General features: G+C 42.0%; 1 protein-coding gene across 7 annotated transcripts in view; it reads left to right on the forward strand.

Annotated features, from left to right (window-relative positions):
- The window catches only part of RARB (retinoic acid receptor beta), a 329,824-nt gene that overhangs the window by 285,355 nt on the left and 22,052 nt on the right, over window positions 1-22,417 (forward strand). The gene's annotated exons all lie outside the window — the stretch shown is intronic.

A 22,417-nucleotide genomic window follows, 5' to 3' on the forward strand; every position in this document is an offset into this window, starting at 1 on the left:
CTTTCATACATATCTCTAGATTTCAACTCCATTTCTTTAGAAGTTTATGTAAACAAAGACACATCTGTCACTCGGCTTTTTCTTACCAGATATAGGTCTTTCTTTTCCCCCCGGTGCATTATTCACATTTTGTTTTTCTGTCTTACCGTTCTGTTACCTTGTAATGTGAAAGCCATGAACAAAGGACAGAAAAAAGTATCAGAGAAATCTCACAGGGCAACAAGCCTACAATGCTCAAACCAGTCCCAAATGGGGAAAATAATCGAGGTGGGCACCTGCAAATAGGAACCCCAAGGTCTGTTCACAGGAGCTAGGGAGGAGTAAATGCTGATTTTCAGTATACAATCTGTGTTTAAAAGCTACAGTCCTGTGTTTATTTGTTCTGCCTTTAAAGGGCATTCAAAAGTAGTTGCATATGCAACTTCCTTTGAGCTTAATGAGCCTTCCACGAAACATCAGAGAAGAGATGGGAACTGGGTGCCTACCCAGTGTGATAAGTAGGGTTTTAAGAGTGGGGGTACAGTGTTTTGAAAGAGAAGAGCTACTGAGCATTTCTTGTATGCTTTTATCTTGTTTCAGAGAATGAAGTGAGATGATGAAGGAATGCACCGAATTTGCATTTCTTTATAGGTTGTTTTGTTCGTGTAGGGGAAAAAAGTTATCTTGGACCCCTTGTTACTCCCCAGATCTGATCAAGAGAGGTCAATAACAAGACTGCCTTCAGGGCAGGAGTGTAGCTATTTGCCTTGTGATAATATCTGTGAGACCTGCTGAAACTGGATCCCACTAGTGTAGGGATTGGCTTTCATTGTATAGTTCCTGTTGCAAAAAGTTTGTGCTCCAAACAGACAAGACAAAGGGTGTGAGGGGAAACGACTTAGTGATGACTGCCTTATCTTCCTACAACAGGGCAAAACACAGCTTGAAATAAAGCCCTGTTGTCTCTCATCAGATACCCTTCCTTCAGAAACTCCTGAGCTGTCTCTGCAACCTGAGCTGCACCTCTCGGTGTCATGGCCTGGAGTCAGCCCATCCACCAGCACCACATCAGGTTTGGGGACTGCTGTATGGCTGTCCCACCTCAGTTCATGTGTGGGTTCTTAGGGGTATGTAGGTCCACCGGAGGCTCTTGTCCCCACTCCAGACCACTTCTGTCCTTCTTACTCTTCCAGCCCCTTAATTTTTTAAATAACCAAGTAGAGACAAATGGTGATCACATAGGATTCTTTTTTTGCTGCTGCTGAAGTGAGAAGGCCACTAAGGCTGACAGTGGTTCATTATGTGATGGAGAGCCTTAGGAAACTAACCTTTGCCCTTCTATTACGTGATCTCTAAGCTGATGTTGGAGCACCATCCTTGGCCTGACCCCAGGTGTCAGCAAGCAGCTCACTGTTGCCTGGATGCACGGACCTCGGTGCTCAGGAGCTGGTGAGGGGTCATACATACGGCGCTGCCTCCTGCAATTAAGGGAGCACGCAGGAAGCTGGGCAAAACTCTCCAACACTAATGCTGGATTCTGGAGCAAGATGCTTTGTAAGGTGAAGCCTGCCCTTGAAGAAAACCTAAACTGATTTTTTGTAGGTACAAGTGGGAAGAAAAGGGAGTTTCCTTTTGCCATAACTGCCCAGCTTAACCCAGCAGCTCTTCCATCCTCTTTCATAAAATTAGCAGGCTACAGGGACTGTCACTGTACTTGATGATCTTTGGGATCCCATCAGACACAACTCAGCCCACATAGCAGGGTGCAGTGCAGAGAAGCCCTCTATACTGGCATAAACGTTGTCTGCAGGGAGCTCTAATAAAGCAAAATTATGTTTATAAAGGTACAGAATTGTTCCAGATTGCTTCAGTGCACTGAAGCAATGTTCAGATTTGTAAATCTGCTTACAATTAACCTCTCTGGAGGGAGAGCAAGAGGAAGGGAGGGAATGCAGGGAAATTATCATAAAGAGGAGAGAATCCAGTTTCTGTGCTCTGTATTTGTTTTTGTTTTTTTAAACTCACACAGAAATGTCTGTTACTCCTTGTCACAGGCTTAAGTCTTATAATATATAAATGTTCATGCTTCTTAGAACATATGATCACATTCTGCTACTGAACAATAGAATGAATGGATTTACTTATTTTCATTCTGGTTTAAATTGGCAACCAGGAAACATCGACTTGAAGAACTGTCATGTTTGTATTTTATATTTTTATTTAATTTTTTTTCAGACTCCTTAGGGAAGCATGATTCCATCCTCCGTGAGTGGCTAAGTGGAGGGCTAGTCTGCATAGTTGCATTTGAGACATTCATGCAGATTTCACTGATGTAATTTTAAAGCAAATTAATTAGAATGCATGAAATCTTAATTAGATGCTTTTAGTCAGAACTGAACTGGTTTATTTTTATTCTTTTTAGCCAGCAGGAAGCACTGGATTTAGGAATTGTTTCTGCTTTGCTACAGTTAGATTTTTAACTGTATGCCTAAATACCACACAGTGGCTGGGGGCTTTCTCAGAAATTCCAGTGCAGTTGCCTCACCTGTTAACTTGCCTTGCTTTCTCAAGGGGTAGGAGCTAAATATCAGAGTGGAAATCACAAACCCCTGAATTCTGTTCTGGGACTAATTCCTCTCTCTAAATGCTATGACCTGATTAGACTGTCATTCCTAACTTGAGAGGTGAAAATGGTGGTTTTTTTACAGGGACTGGGAGACCTTGTATTGCAAGTACTTTGAAGGTAGAAAGATGTAAACTATAAAAAATATTAATTAAATTAAGGATTTAAGTATATAGATAGTGGGGAAGCTGTGTCCCAGCCATAGAGATCGCATTTTTTTCCTTTTGTTCATTAAAGTTGGATTGGTTTGGAGATTTTTTCGGTTGCTGATCAGATAGGAAAGGTTGTATTTATTTTATTCAGGCTGAGAAATTGGTAACTTTTAAAAGTTAATGCCAAACTTTCAATATCACTGGCAGGGAGACTTTTTTTAAGACGAGAGCAAAGCCAACAGGAAGGGTCTTCCTGCAACAAAACCTACAGTGCTCCAGTGTCAGCCTGTGCTCTGCCAGAGATAATGCAGACTTTGTTATGCTGGGTGGCTGAAAATGATCTATATACAATTAAAATTCTCTTGTAGAGAACTGAGTTCTACTTGTTGCACATTGTTTCCCATGGTTAAACAAGCATCTCTTGATTTTCATATCGGTTTGTTGTCTTCAAAGAAGCAGATCGGCTTTTCTTTTCTCCTTTTGGGGTCTGCCTCTTTTGTGTTTTAGCCTTTCCCCCTGATTTTGCATAGCTTTCACTTGCCAGCTTTAATGTTTAAAGGAGCAACTTAGATTGAATGTTATTATCCATAATTTACTCTATGTTCTGTGAAGATGGTTATGTAATAGCAGTAATTGCATCAGCTCACCTAATGAGCTTTCCCTCCAGTGCCATGTACAGCAGATTAATAGCCCATGAATTCATTTGCAGCTCGTTGTCTCTCAGAAAAGTATTTCAGGCAGCAATTAATAAACTGCTAAAGAAAATAACATAAAAAATGATTTTTTTTTTATTATGTTAACTCTCCAGCTGAACAATTTATTGGCACCTTTCATGATGCGGCTAAGTAAATTCTCTCCTAATTCCTCAAGCAGAGCGTGATTAGTGAACCCTGCTCAACTCAGGACTGTTTGGTAATTAGTCTGATCCTTATATCCTAAAATGTTGGGGAAAAGTATGTGCAGCATCTAAGGTTCTCTTTTTCTTCTGTTCCTTGCCTTTCAGGCATTACGCAAATAGCTATAACTTTAAACTGTAACACGCTAGTGCTGCAATTTTTTTCCCCCTCATTCTTGCATAGAAAACCATAATTGTGTAAGCTGAGAATTGGAGACCTCGACCAATAAACAACCCCTGGCACTGTTTCTGTGCTGCTTCTTGTGGGCTCCAGCATCCCATACCTCCCAAGTGGTGGGACAGAGCCCGGAGCTGACCAAGAAGGGTCAGGGGGCGCTGCTGCCCTGTGAAAGGTAAGCCAGCGGTCAAATGCCACTGGAGAGGGAAATGCCAGGAGAAGAGCATGGAGAGGGAAGACAGAGCAGGGAAAGTCCTATGTTCAGCAGTGTAAAAGGGAATGAGGTGATTAAACCCAATGGGAGAAGAGCAGCAGTGAGATGCCAGGACTGTGAGCATCTCTGTAGGGAAAATGTCTGGGAAAAGAGGGAGACACTGGCACACATGGCCAAACTTGCCAGGCTGCCCTAGAATTACTATTTCCAAGCTGTTTGGTTTTTGGGGTTGTTTTTTTTTTGGGGGGGTGGGGGTTTGGAATTTTTTTTTTTAATTGAATGTCTTTATCAAGTTTTTAATGTTTATTTAATTTCTTTTTCAAAAGAGATAGTTATCTCTGTGCTGCCACCACCCTGACTCCCCCAATTCAAAGGAAGCACTAAGGCTTGACTTGTCTTTAGAAATAGTAAAATATATATTTTAAAACCTTTTCCCTCATTTTGGGTTCTCGAGGACTGAGTAAGCATAAAGGGAATTCCTTCAATAAGCTCATACAGAGATTGATTACATGTCCTCAGCTGGAAGTTACATTAAGACTTATCCACTAAGGTATAGCTACCGTGGTGAACTTTTCAACGCTCTCTGCTGTCTCTATGACAACACGGATCCTGGCAGAAGTTACCAGGGCTCGTGTGCTCTCTGCAGCCTTTGTCTGCATCCATCAATCCTAGTCCTCAGTGTCTGTAAATGTGTTCCTTTCTTACGTTTTTGCTTAACAAGGTGTTTTATTAAATTTGTGACACTTCTAAAGTTATTATGCTAATCATTTGTACTGCAGTACCTGACCGTGCTCTGAAAGAGAAGTGCTATAAGAAAGGATTTTCTGACTGGCTTTTAGTCTTGTCCTGCGGAAGAAATTCAGCTGAACAACACAGAGTCCTTGTGCAAGTAACTTTTCTTTCGTTATAGGTGAAACGTGGAGATAACTGGAGCCAGCAAAAAGTGTAATGTGCATACAGTCTGATTTCTGGTTGTACCTGCAGCACACTCTGGAGAAGTGTGTGCTACTGTTCAGTACTCTAGCAAAGGCCTCAGACCTTATTGAACTCTTCCTTGTTTTAAGGGAGCACATGTTGTCAGAGCCCATGGTGTGGCTAAGGCCTGTCTGTTGGTGCTTGCAGCTCAGGTTTCTGTGGCGGTCCTGCCATGTGCCACTTTCTCTGGAGATCCAGCTCTTCCTTGAGGACAGTTGGCACTGAGACAGGTCTAATTTTAATTTTTCACACCTTTAGGGTGTTTTAGGGATCATCACGTGCTTTCTTCTGTCAGTTTCCAAGTAAAAGGCATTTTAGGCAGATATCTCTTGCAAAACCACTTCTCAACATGGACCTGTTTCTTTCCATGGCCTTTTTCTGTTATTTCATGTTCCCCACTTTGGTTTATAGCATTATTCCAGATTGTACATGTGGAGACACTGGCTCTATGCATTTGTGTTGCCATTGCAGGTAGCCTTTGCCTGTTCTTGAGTTTAGTATCCCAACGGCTTTCATGGCAAGGAAAACCCTGGGTTAACCTTTCTACCCTGTGCTGTGCTGGGCAATGCTGCTGTAAGAGCAGATGGGAAATCTGGAGGTAGCCAGTCCCTGCCCAATCCCTGCACTCCTAAGCACGATGCTGAGGCCACATTTGCTTGGTCATGCAGACATAACTGCTGAGACCCCAATCCCATGACCTCAAAGGCTTTGTTTCAGAGCTCCCATTCTTCCTTTATGCGCTCAGTTCACCGCTTCGTATTCCTCATTCGGATCATCTTCTTGTTAGGGATGCAGGGCATCTTTGATACATCTCTTTCTCCTAATTGCCGTTGCGCCATGCGGCTTGTGCTTTCTCTACTGGCACCTTGTGGTTTCTCTGCCATCTTTTTTGCTCCCTGTGAATGCCTTTTTTTTTTTTTTCTTATTTTGGGATATTGAATCCAAAGGATGGAGAAATGTCAATGAGATAAATATCAGTCTGGGAACGAGCAAATTGCCAGTGTCCTGGGCCTTGAAGCTAAACATGGCTTATTTGGTTGTCAGGCCAACCTGAAAATGTTATCTACAGTAGCCAAGGTTCATGAGAAATGCAGTAAATTGTTCCCAAGAGTTCTGGGAAGTCTGAACTGCAGCAACCCGAATGTGCCTGAAGGACTCATATCAGAGGAGACACATATTCGGTCCTTCCCTTTAGAAGAAACATATGTGAGAATGCATACATCTTCCTGATGGTTTATATCTGCAAACTTCCTTCTTTGTTTTCCTAGCGATCACTTTGCTGGAGATGGTCTTGCATAGGGTGGGTGCCTCTGCAGCAGGCAAAGAAACAAAGCTCATGCTGGCCTCTCTGCGGAGAGCAGCTCCTGTGCTGATGGTGTGGAAGATAGAAAGCAGAAGCTCAGAAATCAGTAAGATCTCAAAGACAGTTTGGAAGATCTCTACATAAGTAGATGAGGCTGTGGATTTCCCTCTGCTGCTGTCAGGTTCTTAGGACTTGCTTTCATCCGCTCTATGAATTGTTATAGCAGAGGGAGTTTTCCATTGCTGTGCCTGAGATAAGCCGGCTGACACGTTGCAGCTCCTCCTGCTGGGATGCTGGCCCTAGGACTGGGCTCTAAAAATAGCCTTGATTTGTTTTTAGTTTGACTTTGAATCACATGCTCATTTTAAAATACATTGGAACAGTTAATCTCCAGTTCTTCAGCGCTCATGTGGAAAGTGTAAAGGATTTTTTAAAGTAGATGGTGTACAAGCAGAAGAAATAACACTTTTTTTTATCCTAACTTAAATAACACTCAGCTGGTAATTCTATAAAAGGGAAAGATCATAAGGCATTGGGATTTCTAATTTCCTTGGGTCCAAGATGAACAGGAATGGTTTTGCCCAGTCTTACTTTACTCTAGTATTTGTTTGCATGCTTGCATGTTTTTGAAAGCTCTTAAATGTTTAAATCTAGGTCTCATGCAAAGTCTGTCAGTCAGACAACAGCTCTGAAACTTGACTTCTACAAGTTGTAGCTTAAAGCCCTACAGGCTGTGCCTGTGGCTGATCGGCATTTAATGAACTGTGGGATCATTTCTCAGTGCTGTGCATCCATAACCAGTTACTTGTTGTTGATATAAACAGATTTGGTAAGTAAATGTGAGGAAATTGTCTGACTTTGGAGAGATTTACCTGAATTTCAGCGTTAAAACTAAGTGGAATTCTTCCTTTCCCCTGGCAAAAAGTGCAACAGAAAGCAAACATGCTTTTAGTTGGATTACAGGCATGGTTAGTCATCTGACAGACAGTTTTAATGGAGTCAGGAAGACATGCTGGGGAAACATGCTGACCTACTTTTCTTTCTTTCTCTCTTTCTTTTTTCAAACTTTGAAGCAAGTGAAATGTTAATTTTAAAACTCCCAATAAAGTTAGACTTTGCTGAAGGAGCTCTTTTGGCAATTTAATTTATTTATGCTTCTGCTTGGGGTCTGATAGATCATTTTGGTAACTGAATTTCATCAGGTTGTTTTTGTTTCTGGTAGGAAATTGGGTTACATCTGAGAAATCCATGTTCTTCCCCCTTTCCAGGACAGAGCAATCAGCTTCAAGTTAATGAATGATTTAAGTCCAATCCTCTGAGGGAGGACTTTATAAACCATTTAAAATGACAGACTAACAAAGCGTATTACAAATGTATAATTTTCAATGCATTATATTTTTAAACATTTCTTGTCTTTAAACTTGTGGGAAGAAGGATTACTGGCAGTTAGTGGTGTACATTTTGCGCTTTGGATTGTTTTTTCCTGTGTTAAGTAGGTCGATGCTCCACCATAAATATTTTCTTGGAGGCAGAGCTTGGTGTATTTAAACTTGGGAAACTCTTAACGGTAGAACTTGAGAGCTTGAAAAAAACCCCTTAAATTAGATAGGAAAACTTAGCACTGAGGGTGGATTAAGACATCACAAACAGAGATACTCAGTTGAATAACACTGGATGATAAGGGAAAGCATTTCAGAAATGCTGCACACATCACCTCACTCTCTCCTTCAGCAGCGGGCACACTTGCAGTTAGTCAAATGGCTGGGGTGCCAGGTCTCTGGCAGAAGCGTGGGCTTTATTCCTGTGGCAGGTAGTTTTGGTGAAGACATCGCTGCGCGGTTGAAGGAGCGGGAGAGGACATCACTCCTTGACGCAGCGGTCGATCCAGAGACACTGTTTTCACCTGCTCTGTCTCCTCCTATTTCCATCATTAACAGATTTTCTGCTGTCAGTCAGCCCTGGTGCAGCGGATGCTGCTGCAAATCCTTTGCTTCTTCTCATGTCTCCATGTTTTTATTTTAACTCCCAACTACCTGATTATGGTTTGTGTTATGGAAATAGTAACAGAATGTAAGAGAGGTAGAAAAAATGGGAATTGTTAGGAATTGCTGGACTTTACAGGGAGTAGTATTGTATTTTAAAATCAAAATTATATTTCAAAGTTACATGTTCTCTTACAAAGCATAATACTTTTATATATTGTGTACTTTTAGAGGATGTTCCAGTAGCAAAGATTGAGTTTTTATTTTTTAGGGTTTTAAAAATTAAGTGTAAGATGTTTATATTGGTTAATGCATGAGACTTTTTTCTATATCTCAAAAAAAGGCTGATATTGGCATTGCATGGGTTTTAGCCATTTGGTAACCCAGAGACATCAGTAGAGGAGGCATCAGCCCAGGAAGACAAATCAGCAGTAACTGAACATCCTTATGTGCTGAACTGCTGCACCTCGCGTGTTCAGCATCCCTCACTGCACCGTAGCTGTGTGAGCTGCTTCTTACACGCAAGAACTGTCTTTCCCCTGTTTTTCTTGCCATGACACTTCTTCTAGGTGACCCATGACATGGTTTGTTTTGCTTCTAGTGGAGGCACAATGGGAAAAGCCACTCGAAAAAGCATCACATCTGAAATTTCATCAAGGTGTGTTTTTTCCTGAGCCAGAAAAGCTACTGATGCTGGAAGATGAAGCATCAGATTAGGGGAGCTTTTGTTGCTCTCTGTTGGGCAGGGAGCAGGCTAGGGCTCTTGTGTTTCAGGTTAGATGTCTCTTGCAGGTGTGGAAGTCCTAAGCTAGTGTGTATTTGGTCTCATAGTCAGTGTACTGTGCCACACAATCTGGTTATCCCTTTGAGTAGCTCAGGGATCAAACTCGTATGATCCAGATCCCTGGAACATGTGACGTGGACAAGTGCTAGTTCATAAGAGTCTTTTGACAGCGCTTTTCTACAGGAAGGATGTTTGATTTTCCCCTTTTGGTAATTTGGAAGAGAAGGTCAATGCGTATTTTTTCTTTTTTTTCCCCCTCTTTGGATGCCTCTTCAGGTGAACAGTGCTATTAAGTCAGAACATCCAGAACACAATTTTAAATTGAAAAGGAGTGCAAATAATAATAATAAAAAAGATTAAAAGTAAAAGCAAGAGGATAGCTGTTATTAAGAAAAAGAAGCCCCTTTATGTTCAAACCTTTCTCATAACACAGGAAAAAGTACACAGGGACAGAGGAGAATAAGCATAAATATTTTATTCCTTTAATTCTGCAGAAGGCTTAAATTCTGCCTGTCCTAAAGAGAGTCAAAGTTTTTTCTTGGCAACTTTTCCTCTTGTTTTCTAAGTCAGTTATAGCTACTTCACATGTTTATTAGGAACATTTTTCCTACTAGAATTAAAGCACTGTAAGCCATGAAAATACATAAAATTGTACAGACATATCAGCTGCCTCTTACAGGGTGTGCAGTATTAAACCCCATGACTTTTGGGGTCTTCTTTCTTGCTGAGGGGATGAAATGGTGAGGTAACCCCATGGTAAAGGGGCCTTGCACTAATGGAGGAGGAATATTTAAAAACATTCCCTAGAAACTGAGGTGTGGGAAAAGCGAGGCAATTAAGAGGAATCACTAGATATCCTGTCTTAACAGTTTATTATATATATTTTTAATGAGTATTTAATCTCTAATGCTGTGTGATGGATTAGAAAAGAGGGGGACTCAGGCCTCTTTCTGTACATACTTTTATGTTTCCCCTTCATTGAACATTTTCTCTGGGCAAATTGTTTAACTTGAGCTGGTTGGAGGTGTTCCAGCACAACAAGGCTCTGCAGAAAAATAACACTGGGTTGAATCCCAAAATGCAGAGTTGTCTCCACTGTTGTGTTTTGCAAAATCCCAGGCTGAGTTATGAGGGGGGCCGGGAAGGAGCCTTGTCTGTTCCTGTCCTCCACGATGTGCATCCCAGGCCCTGGGGGACTTGCCTGCGCTGTGTCTGCCACGCAGCCTGGGGCTCTGGGGCAGTCCTGCAGCTGGCTGGGCAGGTGGATGTTTGGCAGCTCTTTCAGGAACTGAATAAACCTCTGCTTTTGGAAATCTGAGTTTTCAGCCAGTGCATCCCATGACAGTTGTAGCTCTGGAATAATATTCTGAGGACCTTGTAGAAACCCTTCTGTTAGTGTGTCTTGCATCTTGCACTTACCAGTCTTGGAGAAGACCATCCTAGGTGCAAGGAGGCATCCAACCTGTGTATGAGGAGTTCAGGGCCCAAACCCACACTGTTGAAGGACATGAAAGATTTGTCATTGGCACGAATGAGATAAGATGGGAGTAGGAACCACTAGTAATGCCAGTTAATCCTGTGCTCGGTAGTCATTTCTAATGCCAACTAGGGACCACCACCCTCATTTAGTTAACGACCAGCTCTGTGTTGAATTCAGTCTCCTTGCCCAGCCCTTGGCTTCCCTTTCAGATGTCATCTCATGTCCAAGTTGCATCCTTTGTTTTCATGGAGAAGTCTGGGAAAACTAGGTCAGTTTATCCAAGTAGAAATTATTATTTTATTGAGTTAACTCTGTGTTGACCTGCTGCGTGTTTGGCTTCTCAAAATGAACTCCCTTGTGTGGACTAAGTCTTGCCCTGGAAGTTGGAGAGCCCTCAGTAATCACTTTGATTTCAAATCAACAATAAAAAGGCTGCTTTTTTTAGTATCTTGCTGTTTCCTGGAAAAAAGTGTCTGTCTGCTTTGCTCCTTGTATGATCAGTACATCAGGCTGATCTGGTGTACTGTGAAAGTGCTTAATGTAAAAAGGTTATGTGCTGGCTTTACTGGGGATATTTAAAAGATCTTACGGAGAAATCAGGATTTGATGCTGCTTGACCCTGTCTGACAGAATTAAGCTCTTTAAGCCAGTCCTGTAGTTACTAGCATGCCTTCTTTTTAAAATAATCTGGTCCACTTACTCCTACTATTTTAGAATTACAGTCCCAGACAAGAAAGCAATTTTTTTTTTCTTAAATAAAAGAATAGTTGGAATGTATTTTAGAAGAACTTCTTTGGCATTGTACATAAAAGATAAGATATATCAAAATAGACAGTCTGATAATTAGGTGCAGGCTTGTGGAGTGATTCATGTCATAACGTGAGTGCTGAAACAGCTGAGGTTGCTGCAGGTGTGTTAAGGGAATTCGACCCCGTAATGCTGTGATGCTTTTGCCTCTACATAAAGCAGGAGTACAGATGTCTGGAGAGCCTGCATTAATAGATGAGAAGCAGTATTTCTGCATGTGAGTTATGGATGGAGCAATGTTTATTAAAGGTACAAACAACAGCCTTTGTCTCCCAGTCACCATTTGCTTCAAAGAGCAAAACCAGCTGCTGTCCCAGGCACAGAGATCCTGGCCATGAGCTGGGGCATCAGCTGCTGCAGGTTGAGCCTGGCTGGGGCTCAGTGCCGAGTAATGCCATGCATGGCAGAAAGGGATCCGAAGAAAAACCTGGGAGGGAAAGGCCTTTCAAGTCCCTCAGCTCGTGGGTGTAGTGCTTCAGGGTGGGCAGTGAGACGCTAAAGCTGAAAGCGAATAAACTTGTTTACCTGTGGCAACAGCCAGCTTCAGCAGGGCTTTTATGGGAATCCAATGATGTTGCCAGCCTGATGGTCCCTGAGCCTGCTGGCTGGCTCTGTGCGGCTTTCCTGAAATCCTGAGATGGAAAGAAAAAGAAGTCCCCTGACCTCACTCTTTGCTTTCTCCTTAAGTTCCAGTTTCTGAAAAAAAGGACGATGTAATCCTAAGAAAAAGTACTCCGCCCTAACAACAAATCTACAGATTGTTTATTCCACTTGCTCAGCTTTTGGGAAGAGAGAGGATGTAAACAACATGCTACAATGCCGTGAGACGCAACAGCGTTGTTTGAGCATGCTATTTTCCCGTTTGATTAAGTTTTTCTTGTAGTAATATGGCAAAACAGTTTAAAAAACAGGGACTGTTCTTTAAAAAATCCAACCCACCTGCAGTCCAAGGCCCCTGGCCGATGCTGGCCCACCAGCTGTGTTGGACTATGCATCAGTGTGAGACTTAAACAGGCAATTTTTTTTTGGCTGATCTTGCAGTGCTTTTAGGTCCACCTGATTAAGTGGTACAGTTCTTCCCTTCTCTTGCTGCTGGGCTGCCTCTCATGGTGGAGCAGGTCATTCGGCAGCAGCTTCAGGCAGTCAGGAGGGAAGCCCAAGCAGGGAGGTTGAGTGTGGTTGTGGGGCTCACGCTCTGTCCCCCCTGCCCTCCACTTTGGGGGCCAATCCTGGCACCTTGAGAGATGGAAATAACCTCCCAATCTCAATTCTGTTTTATTTTGTTTTATTAGTAGGAGTATCAGCAAGCCTTTGCCCTTAGGAAGGAATGTGTGTAAGTTCATAATGGTGTGTTTTGCACATTTGCTTCAGAGGAATAGGTAAATAGTAGCTGAGCTATTTCTTTGCTTTTATTATCCCTGGCCTAGTGGGAGGCCAGGGCTGCAAGCTGTAGTGCAGGCTAACGCCGCGATTCAAGACTGCAGCTCCCTTTCTTAAAACATGCCGGGAACAACTGTTCCTCCGCCTTCATGAGCTCAATTTACGGTTGCGGGAGGCAACGTGTTCTTTGTGCTTGATGAAGTACACCGCGCACGCAAGCCTCTTCAGACGTGTTGTCAGTTGGCAGCTCTCTCGCTAGATGCACCTTTACACAATTGCACAAGGCACCAGGAGGTACAAATGTGAAATTTAGCCTTGGGGGCAAAACAAAGAAATGAAACTTAGGTATGAATGCGGTGTTATCCATCTGCAGATACCGATATTAGACCTGATCTCCCACTACGCTACTGTAGTTCTGCACTAATAGGACTCCGCTGCGATCGGTGGAGTAGCACCACTACAAGACAAAAACAGCAGTGGGGATAAGTTGGGGCTGTTATTTTTAATTCTGGTAAGTAATGTAGGAGTGAATCCTCTTTGGGGAAAGCTAGACTGTGTTCACTGCATGAAACCACCCATAATAAAATGGAGAAATGCAGTGACACGCTGTCTTGGTATTGTTACTGAACTTCTGCTCTTCCTTCTGTGGAGCCATTGCCCTGGGTCCTAAATGTCCATGTGCAAGCAAAGGGAAGGGGTCTTCCAGCTCGCCTCCTTATTTATTTTTTTTGTAGCCTTTCCATTTGCTGTCCCATAAAGTCAGTTTTATCATACGTGATTGGAATTTGTCCTGTAGCTGATACTCAGTCATTATGTTGAATGAATGCGCTTATTATGGAAAGCTGTTTAGTTGAAGGAGTCTGTTAATGGTGTTGTCAGGAAAGAGCTTGCAATTCGTCATGGTGGGTAGCTTTCCAGTTAAGTAAAACACAAGTCATGTTCTTTTCTTCTGTGTGTGTTAGGAGGAGAAATAAAATAGCTGCAGCAGGTTGAAGTGTAAAGTGCTGCAGTCGGGCCAGGCAGTGGGCAGGAATAGGGTGCAGTGTCTGGTCTTAGCTTGCAGCCATGCACTTCTCTGGCCATCAGTGGTCCTGGATAATGCCCAACAAATTGAATTGAGGACTTTGGATAACCCCAGCATCTCCCAGTTGTGAGGCATTGTACTACCATAACTGTCTCCTAAGAGAAATTCATGTAATATGTGTAGATGAGTAGACTGATTTACCTTTTGGTGACCTGGAGAGAAAGGTCAGGTTCAGGATATTTTTACCTGTAATCAGTTATCCATAAAGAATTAGTATACCAGGCTTCAAGATTGTAGCTCAAAAGGGCAGTTGCTTTGAGAAGGTAGCTCGAAAGGGCACTTGAACAGCTGAAATCAGATGAGACAGATTTAATGGCCTCTTAGTGATTTCTGACTGAAAGTTCAGAGTTTGAAATTTAGGGATTTTTTTCTTTACCTGGCCTATGGTAAAAGAAACTCACTACGGCTTAATAGAAATTTATTTTCAGGCTGAGTATTTAGAAATGTTTTTCAGCTGCTGTGTATACATTTGGTCACTTCAGCTGTAAGGAAGAGAAAGAATAATCACATTGCACTTATGGTCTTGTATATTTTTAGCTAACTTGTTAAGACACTGCAATTCCAGAAAAGCTGTCCTCTGGTTCCCCGGAGTATTTCTCTTTAACCAGCTGCATGCAGAATTTTATCTAGACTGCCACAGAAGTTACTAGTAAATCCACTTGGATCTTGGCAGCCAAAACAGTAGATAGTAAGCACAATGCTTTGTTTCCCTGAGGGTTTGAGTTTCATGGGGATTCTGCTGCGGGCTGGCATTTCATGGTGGGTTACCCACAGAAGCCCTGTAAGTTTGGGAAACCTCCCTAGATGGAGTGATTGATTCCCAAAGCTCCTTCCCATTCCAGCACTGAGTAGGGAAGGGGAGGATGCTATTACTCTGCAAATCTGTTGCAAGTGGCATGGTAGATCTTAATAAAAATTGCAGGTTTTTTGTTGAGAATAAGGAAGTGACTGATTTCATGCAGAATACTGAGAGAGATGGGGCAGGACAGGAACTAGGAGGGAATGACAGATAAGTAGGTTAATTCAACAGCAGCACAAGATGCACAGGGACATTGCAAGACCTGCCTGTGGAGATGCTCCATCTCGCATATGGGAATTTCTGACTATATTAAGTAACTTCAGGTGTTGCTTATGTGAAATACAGATAGAAATCTATCAGTGAGTAAATTTTATCTGAGTCAATGAGTATGGCTAGGCTATTTCCATTGCAGATATGTTGGTGGGTCTTCATGGGAATATTAGTTATTTATTCTGCCTGCAATTGTTAATGCTAACAACCTTCAATAGCTCTTTAAACATCAGCTGCTAAGAGTGTGTGGATTATCCTGTTTCACGCTGCCAATTAGTTGATGATATTAAAGCACTTTGAAAATGGAAATCACAGAGCAAATGCTATTTAAACAGTTTATCGTTAAAGGTATAATCGCATATCTCCACCTACTTTGGTTGCACTATGTAGAGAGATGGTAAGGGATACCAAGGAGTCTGCTTTCATTTCATGGTATAGATACTGTGCCCTATACATCCTGGCTCTGACTCAGCTGCTCCTTGTGCTCTCCCCTCTGCCTGCCCACACTTACATACTGCAAAACACATTTTCTTCTGGTTTTGTTCCACTTGTTTGCTATATTTCTGTTTTTGCAACTTCTTCATTTCTCATTTGTTCTTAGAACCTGTTTGGGGAGGTTTCCATTTGTATTTCTGAAGTCCTGATTTTTATTCTTTGGGCAGTTATTACTGTGTTTGGCATATTCTTTAGAACTTGAACCAGTCCTGAAATACTATAGTCAATATAAAGGTCGGCATTAGTGGTATATTTATACACTTGGAAACAGGTTAAGGGCTTTCGGTGTTTGGGTTTTTTTTTGTCCTGTCCTGCAACATTCAAGCCAAATCTGCCCGTAGAAACATTTGTTTTCCTTTAGCAGTGTTTTTGGGTCTTGGATTGGCAGTGCTAGATATCTCAAGTATGCTAGCTGCTCTTTTTGGCTTCTGGATGTCTTAATAATAAAAAAAAAAAAAAGAAAGTGAAACAATATAATTAATAATTTAAAATAAATAGATAAAAGAATACCAAAGGCATACCTTTCAGCTATTTTCAAGGGGTATTTTTCTCAGCCTGTTGTTGTGCATTAGCTTTCCAGTTTTGGTCCTAAGTCTGATTTCAGTTGGTATTATTTTTCTTCAAGGGGCTAGAAACTCCTTTTTTTGCTCATTCCCTTTACTAATATTTCAGGAATGTGACAATAGCAGGTGCCAAATTTCATGTCAAAAATAAAATTTTCAGTCTGATGGGAATCCTTGAAACCACAGATCAAGTTTCAGGCCAGTTAAATAAAGCTGTAGAGCATCCATTTGTATCATTCATTCATATAATGAAACCCGTTCTTATAACTCAGTTCTTGATATATTAACCCCGCAGTTATCCTCATACATAAATGGGAGATGTGTTGCTTTCGTCAGTTATAATAGGATATAACCATATAAATCCCCTGTGCATGAATGGAAAAATAGAGGCCCTTAGGCTATAGGTATCAAAGGTCTCCCCTATACTTACAATAGCCTAATAAGGTTATTTTGAAGGCATAGGTAATTACTCACAGCCTCCCTATAGCCAGTGATTCATTGTTCACTTCTGAAACATTTCTAAATGAATTATGTTTTAAACAAGCAAATTCTTGGCCTTCTCTTTTATGGGGGGAAAGAAGAGAACTGGAGGGACACAGAATTCTGCCATTTTCTGTGTTAAATAAAGTACACTGCTTGCTAGTTGAAAGGTCCCTGGTATTTGAAGCAATTTAAATACACTGCCATGCTTCTTGCTGCTTTGATTCCATGAACGCCTATTTCTGAATTTCACATTTTGATGAAAATATTATTGTTGTCATTAATTTGATATTTAGAAAAGACTGTGGATCCAAGAGCTCAGTGCAATGAATAAAACAGTTGGAGTTAACTGTCCCTGGGGATAGAATCAATCACTGTTGTAGAAGAGGGTGACATTTAAAAAAGAAACTCAGAAGAAAATGTCATGCTTAAAAAATTAGATTTAAACACAGTAGCTCCTGATTGATTTTTATTGCACTCAGATGGGTACACTGATTGATTATCAGCCTTACAAATGTTTAGTACCTTTCTCACTTCTCTAATAATCAGAATAATCTAATTTTCAATGTCATTTAAGTTACCGTATTCAAGGTTATAATAGATCATATTTCTAATAAAACATAGCAATTATGTAATGAATAATACAAAGCTGCAAGGCAGAGTTCAGATTCACCTTCCTCAAAAAAAAAAAAATACCACCAGTGGCTGGAAGGGCCAGCGTACGTGAAGGCAGCTGACAGGACGATGTCCTCTGGATTTGTGGTGTGTTCCCCTGTGGTTGAACTGAGGTTCCTGGCGCATGGGCCGGGGCGGGTTTGCCATAGCTGAATGTTATTTCTCAATAGGAAACCCAGGGGGGGCTTGAATTCTGTAATATATGTGCTCGCTCTGTGCCTGGGGAAAAGTGATAGCGTGCCAGGTGCTTATGAAATGTCTTCCATGATTGTTTCTCTGTGCTCCCTGTTAATTTTGATATGTGTCTGTAGAGAGATAGCATCTCACTTAATCTGAGATGTTTTCTTGTGGCAAATGTTACCCAACAGCTGACATGGTTGATTTCTCTAAATCAGCTACAAAATATGCAGGTTTCAATGTGTTTTGGGTTTGTAAGCCCCTTGTGCAACTGTGTACTTGCTATTGGCTTTGTCCATTAGAAATGAGAGGTTTGCGTTTGAAATGTGCTTTGCCTTCAATCGTTCTCCACATGTGAAAGCCCAGTTTTGGCATGGGAATTTGTTTTAAAATAGTTTCCTGTTTTTTTTTAAGACTGAGCTGTTTTGCCTAAAAGAAAACATTATTTCATCTGGAAATCACGACATAGGAAAATCAGTCTATTTATAACTACCTGGTGTTCTGCATATTTTAATATGTTTGGCTTGCGATTGCACTGCTGTTAACGTGTAGACGGGAGTCTCAGTGTTCTGATTTGATGGCTGTCGGTTTGTCAAGCATTCTTGTGTGGCTTTCAAGGTGGTTATTTTGTTCCTTTACTTACACTGTAGATGGGAAAATCAACCTCCTCGAATTTTCCCATTTCTATGCCTGCTTCCATCAACTCCTGGGCTTGGGAGCTGCCTGGGATGCCAGCTGTGTGCTGGCTTTGACCATGGGGTCAGAGAGCCTCGTTCAGCAGCAGAGCAGTATCAGGATTGCTAAGTCTCCCTTGTTTTGAGGTTTTCCAAGGTAATTGTTGGGAAAGATATCCTTATGGACTGCCATTCAATACCGCTAGCGCAGTTTATTGAAGAGTAATGCATGGTGTATGTGGGGCATTGATCCTGATGGAGCAAACTTGGCATTGGCAATAGGTAAGCGTTATGCATATTTGACTGAAATTGTCCACAGCTGCTAACTTGTGCAGAATTAGAAATTTTTTAGCAGCTACTTCTGGAATTGGAGAAGCCAGAGTGTGAAGGAGCCTTGCAAGGCTTGTGGGTTTCCACCTTAGCAAACAGCTTGGTGCTCCTGGAATCCCCAGCTGCAGTGGTGAGCTTTGGCCCCACTGCCGCCTGTGGCACCATTTGCCTGCCAAGGCTGCCTGGTGTTCAGTAAGGGACAGATGGGCTTCCCAGGGGGCAGGAGGGCAGGCAGGAGAGCAAGCCTCTGCCCGGAAGGGAGAACTGGCAGGTCTGCAGCGTTCCTGCCTCAGTTCACCTCCCATTTCTCTTCTCATGGGGGTATGCAAACAAAAGGAGTCTTTCTGCAAACCTGCCTTGCGCCCAGCGCTGTGCAATTACTGACTTGCTCTGTGTGCTTTATGGTGCTTTTGAGGTTTGTTAGCTTAACAAGTAACTTCCAAAATATTTGGGGACAAGAGAAGTGTGGTTTTACAGGAATGTGAACTAACTGGAAGCACTAGTAGTTGTTGCTACAGGAACAAAACCAGTTAACTAGTACACAGAGCACTTCAAAGGTCACGGAGATCTCAGAGAAGCAAAACTGCAGTGATAGCATTTCAAGTCATGAATTTATAGCTGATTAATCATTATAATATATGAAAGGTTCTGTCTGTCTATCTTCTGGGCATCTCGGAAAACACAGGGTATGCAAGTAATTGGAAAAATTGCATTGCAAGCAGCAGGTTCTTCTCCCTTGGAAATGTTTGTGCCACCTTTGAGAAAGGAATGTACAAACACTGGCTATTCCGTGATTTTACTTGATTATCTAGAAACTGTCTAAACCTCTTGAACTGGATCCCAGACCTTCTTAGGCCAAGCAGTAGCTAAGTTTGGTGGACCTTAAACCTTTGCGTTTAAGCCTGGCCGATTCCCTGCATTATGACATGCTTGAAGTGATCCTGCTCAAGCAGGAGAATTGCTACGTGGTTACTAAATGAGAGCACCAGGGTCCTCAGAGGGAAGGCATTTGTGTCTTTCCTATACTTAGTTTCATCTACAGCAGACCCTGCTTTCCTTGAAAAACAGGTGCATCCTTCCTGCAACTTTTGTTTTTAAGCCCATCACTTCAAGCAGAAGAGGGAAAGTGTGTCTGAGGCTAAGGAAAACGTGGCAAACCTGGGCTGAGGAGAACAGATTGAATGGGACAAGAGATGATGTTCTGCCTCTCTACCATCAGGTTAGGGGGTTGGACGTTTGAAGGTAGAGGCTGGTCCTTAAACCTAAGGCAGCCAAAAGTGCCTTCTCTAGCCTGTGAACCCTGCTGCTGCTGCCTGGAGGTTTCTGGGTGTGGAAATGCAAGTCCTAGCATGTGTGTTGAGGGGACAGGGAAGCTGTCACAGGAAGATGGATCGGAGCAGACGTGCTCAGGTGTGGGTATGTGTTGCTCAGCCGTCCAAGCAGTGTTGAGACCTGGCTTCCTCATGTATCAAGATACATCTTTTTTCATTCTCTTTCCCCACACCACCACTTTGTTTGTGTAAGGTTTTTTAACTTCCAGAATTTCTGTCAGGGCAAGAGAGCTTACATACTGTCCCCTGTTGGGGGCTCCTAAATAATGCAGCCATCAAGTCAGAATTTAGTGCACAAGTAATGAAATTCATGACCTGAGTTTTCTAAGGTAGCATTAACTGTGACACAGATTCATCACTGGCGTATCATCATTAAAAGGCAGTGGAATTTCATCAGGGATTGATGTGATCATATGCATGTAAAGATCAAGATACAAAAAGGTGTGACTTATGTAACATAAGCATAAGCTGTAATCTAAAATCCTTCCCACATGCAGTGTGACAGTTCCTGTTCCCAGAGCAGTGATAGTTTTTAAATTTACAGGGTAAATGTGTGTGTGTGTGTTTATGTGTTTTTATTTAACTCTCTTAAACATAGTGTTGTCTTAATCTTTTTCTGAGTTGAATTGTACTTGTAGCTAAATCTGCTTAATAGTTCAGTGTTATCAAAATTCTTTATATTTTTGGAGCCTGGGTGCACTTTATTACATTTTCTTACAGGGAATATAGAAACACTACTATGTCTAATGCAGTCTTAGTGAATAAAGCAAGAAGATAAATGTTATTCAGAGTTTATAATTATTATTATTATTAAAAGCTATCAGAATCTTATGAGAAAGTTAATGATGAACAAAACCTGTTCTTAGTGTTCAGAATGTGTTACTTCTCCCTTTCCTACCCTTTAATGATTTGCATCCAAAAAGAAAGAGGATGGAGCTGGGCCAATTTGCTGATGAGGGTTTACCAGCAGAGTTCCCCTCTGTTGGCCTTTGGAGGGGACGGGACTTCAGGTACAGCTGCAGGTACAGAGGGAGCAGTGCTAGGGTAGCACAGGAGCATGGCATGGTTCCTGCCAGAGTTATCTCCTAGTCTGTGGGAGCTCTTGGCACCTGCTTCGAAGCCTGGCCTAAATAATGCGTTGATCTTCCACGAGGAGTTCAAAGCTGTTGAGGGAAGTAGCTGCTGGGGCCACCTGTTTGGCAAATTTGTCAATCAGCTTGTAGAGCTATAAGTAAATGGGGCTTTATGACGAAGGCTTATTGCTCTTTGCAGTTGTGTAGGAGTTTACAGAATTTTCCAAGGAGCTCTTTTATCTCCCAAATACAGCAGTGATTAGGATTTGCTTCTGAAGTGCAGTGGCAGTTTGCAGCACTTGAGATGTACCTGTCGGTCCCGGATGTTTTTACAATGCAAAATACCATGCTTGTTCTCTAATCTGGGATCCAGCAAACAAATCAGGGCACTGGCTTTTGGAGAATGTTTGTAAAAGGAAGCAGGGGAGATCCAGTCTAGTCCTCTAAACCTGACTACACTGCTAGCATTGAACTTTCACAAGAAGGTGCCTTTTCAATCCACCGTTCCTGGCCTCCTTTGGATCTGTGTTCTCTGAACACCAAAATTCCTGGTGTTCAGGGTTAGGCTTTAATCCAATGGGGTGCTCAACATCCAAGCCCTGATCCAGCCAAGCACATGACTGACTTTAGTGCAGGTTTGTCACACAGTTAAAGTCAAGATTATCCCTAAAATATGTGAATGATCTGGGTCAGAGGTCTCTCAGTTGCAAAGTCAAACCTTTAGTGAGAAAAACAGAGCTGTAGATTCCATGGAGTATGTGCCTAATGACCTCATGAAGGAGAAAAAATATTCATCATATCTAATCCTTGTTTACTATTACATACGTTATTTCTGTAGATGCCCCTGACTCTGATGCTTTCCCCGCCCACTGTTTTGTCTACTCCTTCTGATGATTTGTGGTTTGCTCTGTTGCATGTAGGAAGCAACCACAGAAGATGTGGAGATGGGCCTGGGGAACCCACAGGGGAAAAGAGCTGGCATGGAGATGGCTCTGTGCTTCCCTCCCTACAGCACAGATAGATGCACTTTCTGGGGCAGGACAGTACCAATAAGAATCAGCAGATCTTTGGCCATCCAAAAATCCCTGACTATCCTCACATGTGCCAAAACCCACCATCCACACCCTCTGAGTTTAGGGCCTTGTTTTAAATATCATGAGGTTTTGAACACTAATAATGTTAGGATTGGTTTTATTTATCCAGTAACATTTAGTCTTCAGGGTGTTTAATATTGACATGGGGTCTCTGGGGAGAGGGATTGATTTTGCTTGGCTTTGTTGTAAAGCCTTATGCATCTGGTTACACTTAAGATGTTAGCTCTAGCTAACAACAAGTCTCTTGATAAAATTCACAATTACTGGCAATACTGTGGACATAGGCTTATCTCCTGGGCACATTTTGTAAAATTAAGCTATTTTCATTAAAAGAACAAAGAGTAGCATGGTGATGGAGCAGCTGTCATATTTTATTACAAAACACAAATATGTGGGAAATCAATTACAGCACGAGTGCTGCACGATGCATATTTCCAGTAATCCCCCACGGCCGGGGGAAGGTAGAAGGCTGATCTGAGTGCAGAAGCAGATGGCAAGCAACTTTAGATAGCTTCACTGCCATTTTTACTCTTTCAAGTGTTTGTGCTTCTCCTTTGATCTTCAGAGCTTGAGTTTAACATGTTTCATCTTCTTTCATTTACTGTTTTCACATTTAACTT

Source organism: Lepidothrix coronata, unplaced genomic scaffold (genome assembly GCF_001604755.1).
Source record: "Lepidothrix coronata isolate B3197 unplaced genomic scaffold, Lepidothrix_coronata-1.0 Scaffold64, whole genome shotgun sequence".
Taxonomy (NCBI): Eukaryota; Metazoa; Chordata; class Aves; order Passeriformes; family Pipridae; genus Lepidothrix; species Lepidothrix coronata.